This window comes from Labrus bergylta, chromosome 5, assembly GCF_963930695.1.
Source record: "Labrus bergylta chromosome 5, fLabBer1.1, whole genome shotgun sequence".
Taxonomy (NCBI): domain Eukaryota; kingdom Metazoa; phylum Chordata; class Actinopteri; order Labriformes; family Labridae; genus Labrus; species Labrus bergylta.
In genome coordinates this window covers 5560580-5569916 of record NC_089199.1, presented here as the reverse complement: position 1 = coordinate 5569916, position 9337 = coordinate 5560580, and the positions used below count along the sequence as shown (strand labels likewise).

The 9337-nt window shown below is 37.8% G+C and overlaps 1 pseudogene; it reads right to left on the bottom strand.

Annotated features, from left to right (window-relative positions):
* Nucleotides 1–9308, bottom strand: LOC109980832 (dynein intermediate chain 2, ciliary-like; annotated as a pseudogene).
* Between the last annotated feature and the right edge of the window lie 29 nt (nt 9309–9337).

The window sequence follows — 9337 nt, the reverse complement described above, 5'->3', positions numbered from 1 at the left end:
CTACTCAGTGAAGCTGTGGGCTGTAAAACACAAGTTTATAGGGACACTTACTGTTCCATCTGTGGTGACAGTGGAGGAGTGGATGGAGCCCAGGCTACATCACCAACAGCTGCTTTCAGGTCAAAGGTGAACATTGGAGTGCTAAAAACAGAACACACACATCTAAGATTGGACAGGGAATTTGAAATTTATAATCTTGCATAAAAGTAAACTGCAAATCATCAGCTTATGTTTAATTTAGAGTCAGAGATCATCAGCAAAACTAAGACTGTTTGATAAATCTATCTTCATTATAAATAATACAGTGACTGATACAATCTTTACACTGCCATCTAAGGTTATCTGTTACAATCTGTCCAGGCACAATGCATCACCAGAGCCTGGCAGAGAAAACAGGTGGAGATAAAACAGAAGGCTCTTGCACACTGTTTCCTCACATTATTAACTTTTGAAACCCCACCGGAAGCAAAGTGAAGAAAAGAAATATGAAACCAGACACTTACAGGTCTTCTTTGAATAACAATACTCAAAGGATTGTGTGTGTGTGTGTGTGTGTGTGTGTGTGTGCGCGTGCGTGCGTGCGTGCGCAAGAGACGGAGAGACAGGGTAAGCAAAGGTTTCTTTTTCAGTAGGTTGAAGTTTGCATTGAAAGAAAAATCTACATGCATACAAGGAAGCACTTTGCACCAGAATTGAGATTTTATGAATATTGGTTATTCAATGCGTTCACATGTACAACAACCTGCCGTATATTTATTATTATACAAAACACTGATACACATCTTATTTTCATGTACTATATATTCTAAACATAGGTTTGAGTTAACATAAGTATATCACAGTAGTTACTACTTTATGTGCAAAACTGGCCTTCACAAGTTGCATGAACTTAATAAACAAACCAGTATGTACAATCAACCACACCAAACAACCTTTGTTATTCTGTGCCACATGTTTCTCAACTGTGCTTCCACTTGTTGTGCCTTTGTGAGAAATAACATGCCCTCTGGTGGAGATTCAAATGTCAGCAATCAGGCACAATAAATCTGGCCCAGAGTCTTTCAAGAGAGAATGTTTTACAGCAGAGCGACACAGAAAATTCTGTACAGTCGGAGCCTTTAGGATTCACAAATCACGTGCGACTCTCACCGAGACCGAGGAGCAAACTTATCAAGCTAAACTTTTGTGTGATGAGCCGACCCTGATTAAGTCTCTTCCATCACTGCAAGCTCCTCAACTCAATGAGAACTGTTTATAATATTGCATTTTGCAGTCGTGTGTAGTGTAAAGCTCTCACTAACTTCTCACGGTCTGATAAAGTTTGTGGAAGTTTTCTTGTCAAACTCTCCAGGAAACATTATGTCTGGTATGTAGGGGATATAATTGATCGTTCTTGTCTCATAATGGGTGGATGATTACTATCATTATTCAGTCAAACTGCCTTTGCTGACAAGAAGTGGGATGCACTGTCGGATAGGAAAATGATGTTGGGTCCATAATGATTATAGGAAATAATAATGACTAAGGACCAAAATGTGATATAATGAGAGAATACGGTAATGATTATTATCTAGAGCCTTCATGTATATATTCACCTGAACACAGACCAAAGCAAAGTTTCCTACAATAAATAACATAAATACAGTCAAATTAGTTTGGCTATTCTGTAACTCCTCCTAATCAGCTTTTCTACAGAGGTGTCACTCTCTTCTTCAAGCGAGTCGACTGGTTTGGATGTCTACTACAGCAACAAGTACATTGGAGACACCCCTCAACATGCTACCTTAAGCCACAAAATGTTCCTACATTTCGGTCATGAATTTGCTGTACAGTATGTGTATCTTGATTTATGAAAATCATTTTCAGCTGAAAAACTACACAGTGCTGGAAATGACATCTGATGATAATGGAAAAGAGAACTACTGTAAATAGTGTAAATGACTACAGTAACTACTAAAAGGTGTACAATCTTTCATAGTTGTGGTACCATATACAGTGTGTAGAGTTTCACCTTCAGTATTCACCTGTTCACTCTCTAAATGTGGCTTACTTGATGGTTTGATTCCAGATCTTGACTGTCCAGTCTGAACTGCAGGAGATGAAAACGTTTGGGTGGAAGTGGTTCCATTTGACAGTGTCCACTGGCATGCTGTGGGCAGCGTAAGTCTCCAGGTACTGTCTTGAGTAAGTCTTGGAGCACTAGGAAAGAAAAGACAGCGTCTTGATTTGGAACAAAATAATGGTATACACGCAGGATTTATTTATTATTATTTAGTATCAAATACTCAGTTAGTGAAAAAACAGTGATTGATGCACCTGTAACTTTACCCACTACATTGAAGAAGTTTGATATCTCTACTAAGAACACAGGATCATTTCTGTGTGCTGTTTATTTTCTCGTAAATTAAATTGCATAATGCACATTTTTGATATATGCAAGTTATATAATACAAATTTGAATTACTAATATTCATATTTGAAAAACTCAATTTCTGTCAAGTTGCCAATTTGTCTTTACCCAAACAGATAACAGCCCAGTTGACTCAGCTTAATCAGATCTAGACACAGTAATCTCAAATGTTATTGTTGGTGGTCACTATGCCCTGTCTTCCAAGGCGTCATTAACAATACTTTTACACTATCTCAACAAGCTGAGCAGAAGTCTTCATGACCAGTAAACAGATCATGTATGGAACCTATAAGACATGACTTGAGTTGAATTTCTAACGTGTACTTTGACATCTAAAGCTGCTGTAAAAGTCTTTCTGAGCTGTTGCTGACTAAAGAAAGCTAAACGTCAATATGGCTGAAAGTATCATGCCCAGAAGAGTACTGTTATCCCCTATGGTTCAGTGTTGAATTACCATATACATTTCCAGTTTGCCTGCAACTGACAGGAAGTGGTTTAAAAAGCACCAATACGCCAGCAGAAGTAGATTGAAGGGATAAGTTAAGTGGACAATCCACAATAAAACATTTAGCTGGCTTGTGGGGACAGCTGTTGCACTCTTAAGCACTGACAGTTTGATGGTTGACCTGCAGCTATAAGGTGAAGATTACTCATTGCTTCTCTCCCGAGGCTTCTGTGGCCCTTGACCTTGAGGTGGCAGGCACAATGAATTTCATCACACGTTGTGTCTACCCATATATCTGTAAGGTGATTTTTCAAAAGTGTTTGTGTTGCTTTTCAGACAGCACGTACAAATCTTTTCTGCAACCATCAACTAAAGTAGAAAATCAGTCTGCTGCTTCCCTGATGGCCTTATACCTTTAATCATGTTGTCGGTCTCAAAGCCACTATGATGTAATCAAAATCGTTTCAAAAGTTGTTCTAAGGTAAAAAGTTATTTGGACACAGACTTCAGGTGGAGCAACAAAGGCCATACTAACTATAAGTTTAAAATAGATGTTGGTCTTAGTTCTATTGGGGTTTGTTCTTTGGGTCAAAAGCTAATAACGCTAAAAATATGATGGAAAAATAATGCAATCCCTGTCAGGGTTTTACATTCACTACAGAGAGATGGCCGATAGCCACACAAAGTTGCTTATTGGCAACCACAAGTTACATTTGGGTAGACCACCCCATTGCCCAGTGACTGCCTGTTTTCACCCAAAATAAGTAAATACTACTCTTCAACAAGCCCATATTCTTCGACTGAAAATAAACCTCAGAATCCTGGAGAGGTTCCAGTTCCGGCACCTGAGCTCTGCCAAGGTGCCTGTGAGCAAGGCATCGAATCCAAACTGCTCGGGCCTCTTTCATATTCAGCCCCCTCGCTCTGACATCTCTCCATTAGTGCATGTCCACAGGATCCTGTTTGTGCATGTGTGTGTACTTCAGCCTGTTTATGTGTAGCTTGTCTAAACAACATAATGTAAAATCTAATTTATCCTCGAAGGATTAATAAATAATATATTCTTCTTGGATTAAAATAACTATAATAATGAATTATAATATCTAAAATGGCTATTTCTGTATTGTAGTTTATTATTTTGGGACACCAAAAAATTCTGCATCCTCTTGCAACAGAATGTATGGACTTGTTGGCTCATGGGTTCAGTGGATAAAAATAGTATCTATCCTGCTGGGGCTTCAAATGCACTTTATCATTGCCTTCAAATCATTGTGTGCACCAGATAAAATGGGTGCTTGACATCGGTGTTTTTATTTGATCTTCCATGCCAATCAGGGAAGAATGATCCTCAACTCCCATAATCTTACCTCCTTATGACCATTAGAGATAGACATGCCTCAAGCACTTGGTTTACTCTAATAAAAACAAGCTACTTTCAATGATGTGTGTCAGACAGTGAGCTGTTTCAAAACATTCTTGTTATTAAATTACTGCTACAATGGGGCACAGCAAACAAATAAGGATTTATTTTTGTCTTTCTGCCTTTGGAAACAAGAGCATTTAAGAAAAAGCATGGAGAAGAGGGGAACAAGGACCAGCTGTCTGATTCTGATGTGGACAGAGAAAGCCTCTGCTTAAGGAGACCTATTAAACCCTTAATGTCAGCCTGAGGTGCTCCAAGCAGGCCACATGGACAGGCAAAAGCACATGTGCCCTTTCTTGAACACACACTATTAAGCTCAGCAGGATATCTGAATGCTTTTTACAGGATAGATATTGGGGGAGACAATGTTAGGCTAAACGATGATCCTAATGTTGCTTCAGTTAAGTATGGAAAGAATGATCATTTAGGGATAAAGTAATTCTCAGCCTTGAACGCTGCAATACTCTAATGTTGGCACTGGCCCTTATTTGAATTGATTTTTACACCATTGTCAACCCAGACTTAAAAAGAGGATTATAATACACTCAATCATTCAGATACTTACAATTTAATTTTTTCAAAAAGATTTCTGCCATTTTTAAGGACTGTGTTTTAAAAAGTTAAAAACACATACAGAATTGTAAAGCATTACTATATAGATGATTGTGCTAGAATGAATTGTGTATCATTGATTTGTCTTCTATATCATATTATTGTTAAATAGTAACACTTTGATGTGTTCTGCTTTCCCACTGAAATAGAAATGCCTAAGTCACAGGAACAACATGCCTGATGAAAGTGTAGAAATTACCTTCTGCGTATTAGAACCCTTTAACATACCTTGTGTATTTTCCCCTCTTCTGTGCCAACGAGGAAGAGATAGTCAATCTGTTTATGGAAATCCATAGATGTTCCACAGGCTAGAAGAGAAGAGAAGGCTACAAGAGAGGCATCAAGCACATAAATTATACATATAATGTTACACACTGAGGCAAATATGAACTGAAATCAGATCTTAATAAAGTTCATTCAAACACACTTTGTAAAGTCACTGATATAGTATATACACATTCAATTTATAAATGTAAACACAGGCAAACGTCAACAACCATACAAACAATTGCAAATATAAATAGACATACAAACTAGTACATTGCGAACAAATGTGTCTAAAGTCCATCTTGAAAGGTGCATTACATGAGATGCACGTTTGAGTTAAAGTCCTTATGAATTGAAACATACATTTCCCCAGTTTTAATCCAGCATTCCTGTGTTAAATGTTTATTTATCTGCCTAAAGTCAATACGGCCATATCTGTGTATTTCAACATCAACATGACTGTATTTTCTCTCCCTGCAAAACCTTTCAAATTTCTCATGACTCATCCTGCACTAAGGGGCGTTTGCTTATTTTGAGACTTTGATTACCTTGATGAGTGTCCAGGACACAACTCTGCCATCACATGACACAGAATATAAATTCTGGTTATTGTCCATGTCATCATTGTGCCAGCACACCTGAACAAAGATACAAATGAATAAATCTACCAGGGGAAAAAGGTGAGAAAATACAATTTTGGAAAAAGACACAATAATTTTTGAACTAGACACAATTATGGGACACGTTTCTTTTAATTCCAGCACATAATTCTCTTTAAGGTTAGGGAGTTATCGAAGCTTAGCATAGTTGATGTTCATTAGTCTACTTCCAATTCTTATGACCTGATTTGTGATAGCTTTCAAAGTAGCAAAACTTTCATATAAACTCACAAAACAAGACAAAGTAAAAGTTCATTGAGAGAGTAAATGAAACTAGACACACACCCTGAACGCTCACCACCTCTACCTTTACGCTCACCTGCCTGACAGGGTCTGTGATCTTGCCAGTCTTAGCTGTGCTCTTATACACTGGCTCTTGTCCCTCCCTTTTCAGGTTATAGACAGCCACACAGCTGTCATAGAAGCCTACTGCCACCAGGTAAGAACGCTGCTCATGGATGTCTAGACACAGGATGCTGGAACTGGTGGGGTAGATGTACTCTGGGAAGGTAGAGTTCTTCAATGAATAGAAGACAAGCATGCCACGCCCCTGTTTGGTGAAGTTGTCTGGTCGGGAGAGGAGATTGCAAAAAAGGCAAAAAGGTCAAATACAGAGTTTGCTCCCCATATATTAACAATCAAACATCAGATTTAATAAGGTCAAAGGAAAACTCAGATATTTCACCAAAAGAGATTACTGATGAATCTGTTTTATTAATGTACTTGCATGATCCCAGTCCCACGGAAAAAAGATCTGGATATTTTTTATTCCTATTGAGGAGAGATGCATCAATCAGCACAGCTTTGAAATACAACTAATGATAGGTAAAGTACAAAGTCAATCTCTTTACCATTAAAACAAAAGATAGTGTGGCAGTCTGTTTCTTCTCTCAGAATAACAATGAACTTTATTCTAATCCATGGGAATGTTGGCTGAGATGTTAAACAACCTTACCAGCAGAGGGCAGTGACAGACAGTTTTTTGGTTTCGTCATAGTGGAATTCCCACAGAGGGAGAATAGTCCCCTGTTGGCCCCTAAACTCATCAGATGGATCTTCAAAGTATTTGAAATCTGAAAGAACAAAAAAGGAAATGAGGGAGGAAATAAAAGCATTTTTTCTCCCAAAATGAGATTTACATTTAGAACTGTGTCTTGCTATTTTCACTTCTTCACTTCTTTTTGTCTAATCCAAAGTTGCCAAAGATGACACAGAGAAGTTAGTGAGTACTCAATTTACCTGAGTTTCTGTCAGCATCATCTTTTCCTTGCTTTTGTCACCATCTTCCTTTAACTGGATGGTTTTCTGCTTCTCTTTATTTTTTTCTTGTTTCTGCAGCTCCTCCACATATGCATCATAGCTCTCCCACTGCAAAGGGAGTAGAAATATTACAGTTGGTCCTTGTGAGTGCATGTATTCAGTGATACTCAACTGTGTTTGGAAAAAATCAGAGAAAGCTTATACCTGATTAGCGTCAGCATAGAAGGTGCAGCATGGAGGAGGTTCAGTCTGGCAGCTTATTTCCTGAAGGAAAGTTAAATTGATGTCAAAAACTAAAGGGCATATGGCTTTGAATATACACATATCATTATATGTACCTTATCATCTAACCATCAATATTTAAACTTCAGACATTTCAGCTTTTCTGTTAAAGTTGTTTGATGTGGTATGAGACAAGATGCGTCTTTGGCAGGAGACTATGTATTCTCCTCATTCTTATCCTCAGTGGGTTATTGAGGGTCTGGGAAGCCCTTTATGTGAAGTTGAACCAGTCTTTTGGCTCCTTCTTGTCTCCGGCTTTCTCTGCTTCCCCTCCATCTTCTACAGGTGTAACCTGTGGAAAACAAACATGGGGAATTGCTTTAGCTCAAGTCACTTTCTTGTAAGAAAATGTGAATTAACAGGACCCTGCTTGCATCTGTAAGAATTGAATATATATCGTTCAACATAACCAGCATTCTGATTTAAATAAAGAAAACATATATTTACCGGGGTATGTGGTTTCTCCTCATCAGGATGTGCCTCAGTGCTGGCTTTCACAGTCTCTGGAAAATAACAAATATGAAATCATTAATTGACTGATGAGCAGATTGTTTTTCATGACATTTCCGGACACAGCTGGTTTTTCAGAGCATATGCTGAAAGTGACACCTTGTGGCACCATGTATGTACTACAGCAGAGAAGAAAACATTGCCTGCTTTGACAACAAACTATTGTGTGCAGTTTTTACTGTAGGGAATACCATGTTAACTTTAAATGCAGTGTTAATGTGACCTTTGAAAATGTTTAAGTAACTACCCTCAGGGAGGCCCTCAAGTCTTCGAGCTTCATCCGAGTCTTGATAAACGAGGTTGCCCTCCATCTCAAAGTGAACAGCCATCTGATCCACAACAATAGGCTTGTACAAACGTTCCTAGGGAAAACAAGGAGACTTATTTGAGGAGTTACAGCAGAGATCCCTGTGAGTTTTGGTAAATGATTGTCAGGAAAAAATTACAACTAAGATAATCAAGTAGTTAATGGTATGAAACAAACTTTTGGAACAATAAAGCATTAGGACTAGTTTAGAAACTTTTCATGAAACAGTGTGAGGTGAAGTAATCAGCCTGTATAAAATGTTCTTACCTTGAAGCTGTAGCGGGCAATATTTTGGGGAGCATGTGGGTTGTTTGCAGTCAATGTCCTTGTGATTTCCTCCTTCAGCTCCTAAAGATATCAGTAATAAAGAAAAGCACATTACATCACAGTTTGACATTTCAGTCTAATTTAAGAGGTAGTGATGCAAACACTGAGTAAAATATGATAATGAACACTTCAAGTTGGAATAGGGAATTGGGTAACAGTGGAAAAGTCTGTGCCAATTCCCTCAAGACAGCTTTCTTAAAGAGTAACTAAACCCTAAAACCACTTTTTTCAACTATTGAAATTCCAGGGTAGAGCAGTTCAACTGAAAATATGGGATTTAGTTACCCTTTAAATTTGAGAAATTAAGGAGCTCTTCAGTAGCTCCCTGCTGCTGTATATGGGTTGCCAAGACAACCAGCTGTCTCGCTCGTCATAAATAAAGGTCCAAAAAAGTCAAGGTAACAATCACATGGAGCACAGTCAATGGGCTAACAGGTCTGAGTCACTGATTAAATGTATCTGGATTTTAACTGTATCAGAACTTGAGAACATGAGAAATATGTTGTAGACCCGAACAATGTCTAGAATTAATTGACCAATTAGAAAGTAGCCTATAGTCTTATTCAAATATATTGGATAGTTTTTTTAAATTAATAATTTAATTTTTTTAATCTGTGGGCTCAAGTCAATTGGTATACTATTATAAAAACAAAAACAAAAAACACTTATGGAATGACGCTGGGAACTATGGTTTACATAAAAAAAATGACTGCATTAAAAAAAACAACAATGATTAAACAAGTAAAAACTTCCGATTACATATTCACTATCAAATGATGGATTTCCTCCACTACGCATTTCAACATGATCTCCTCTGTGATTGGCTGGACGTCTA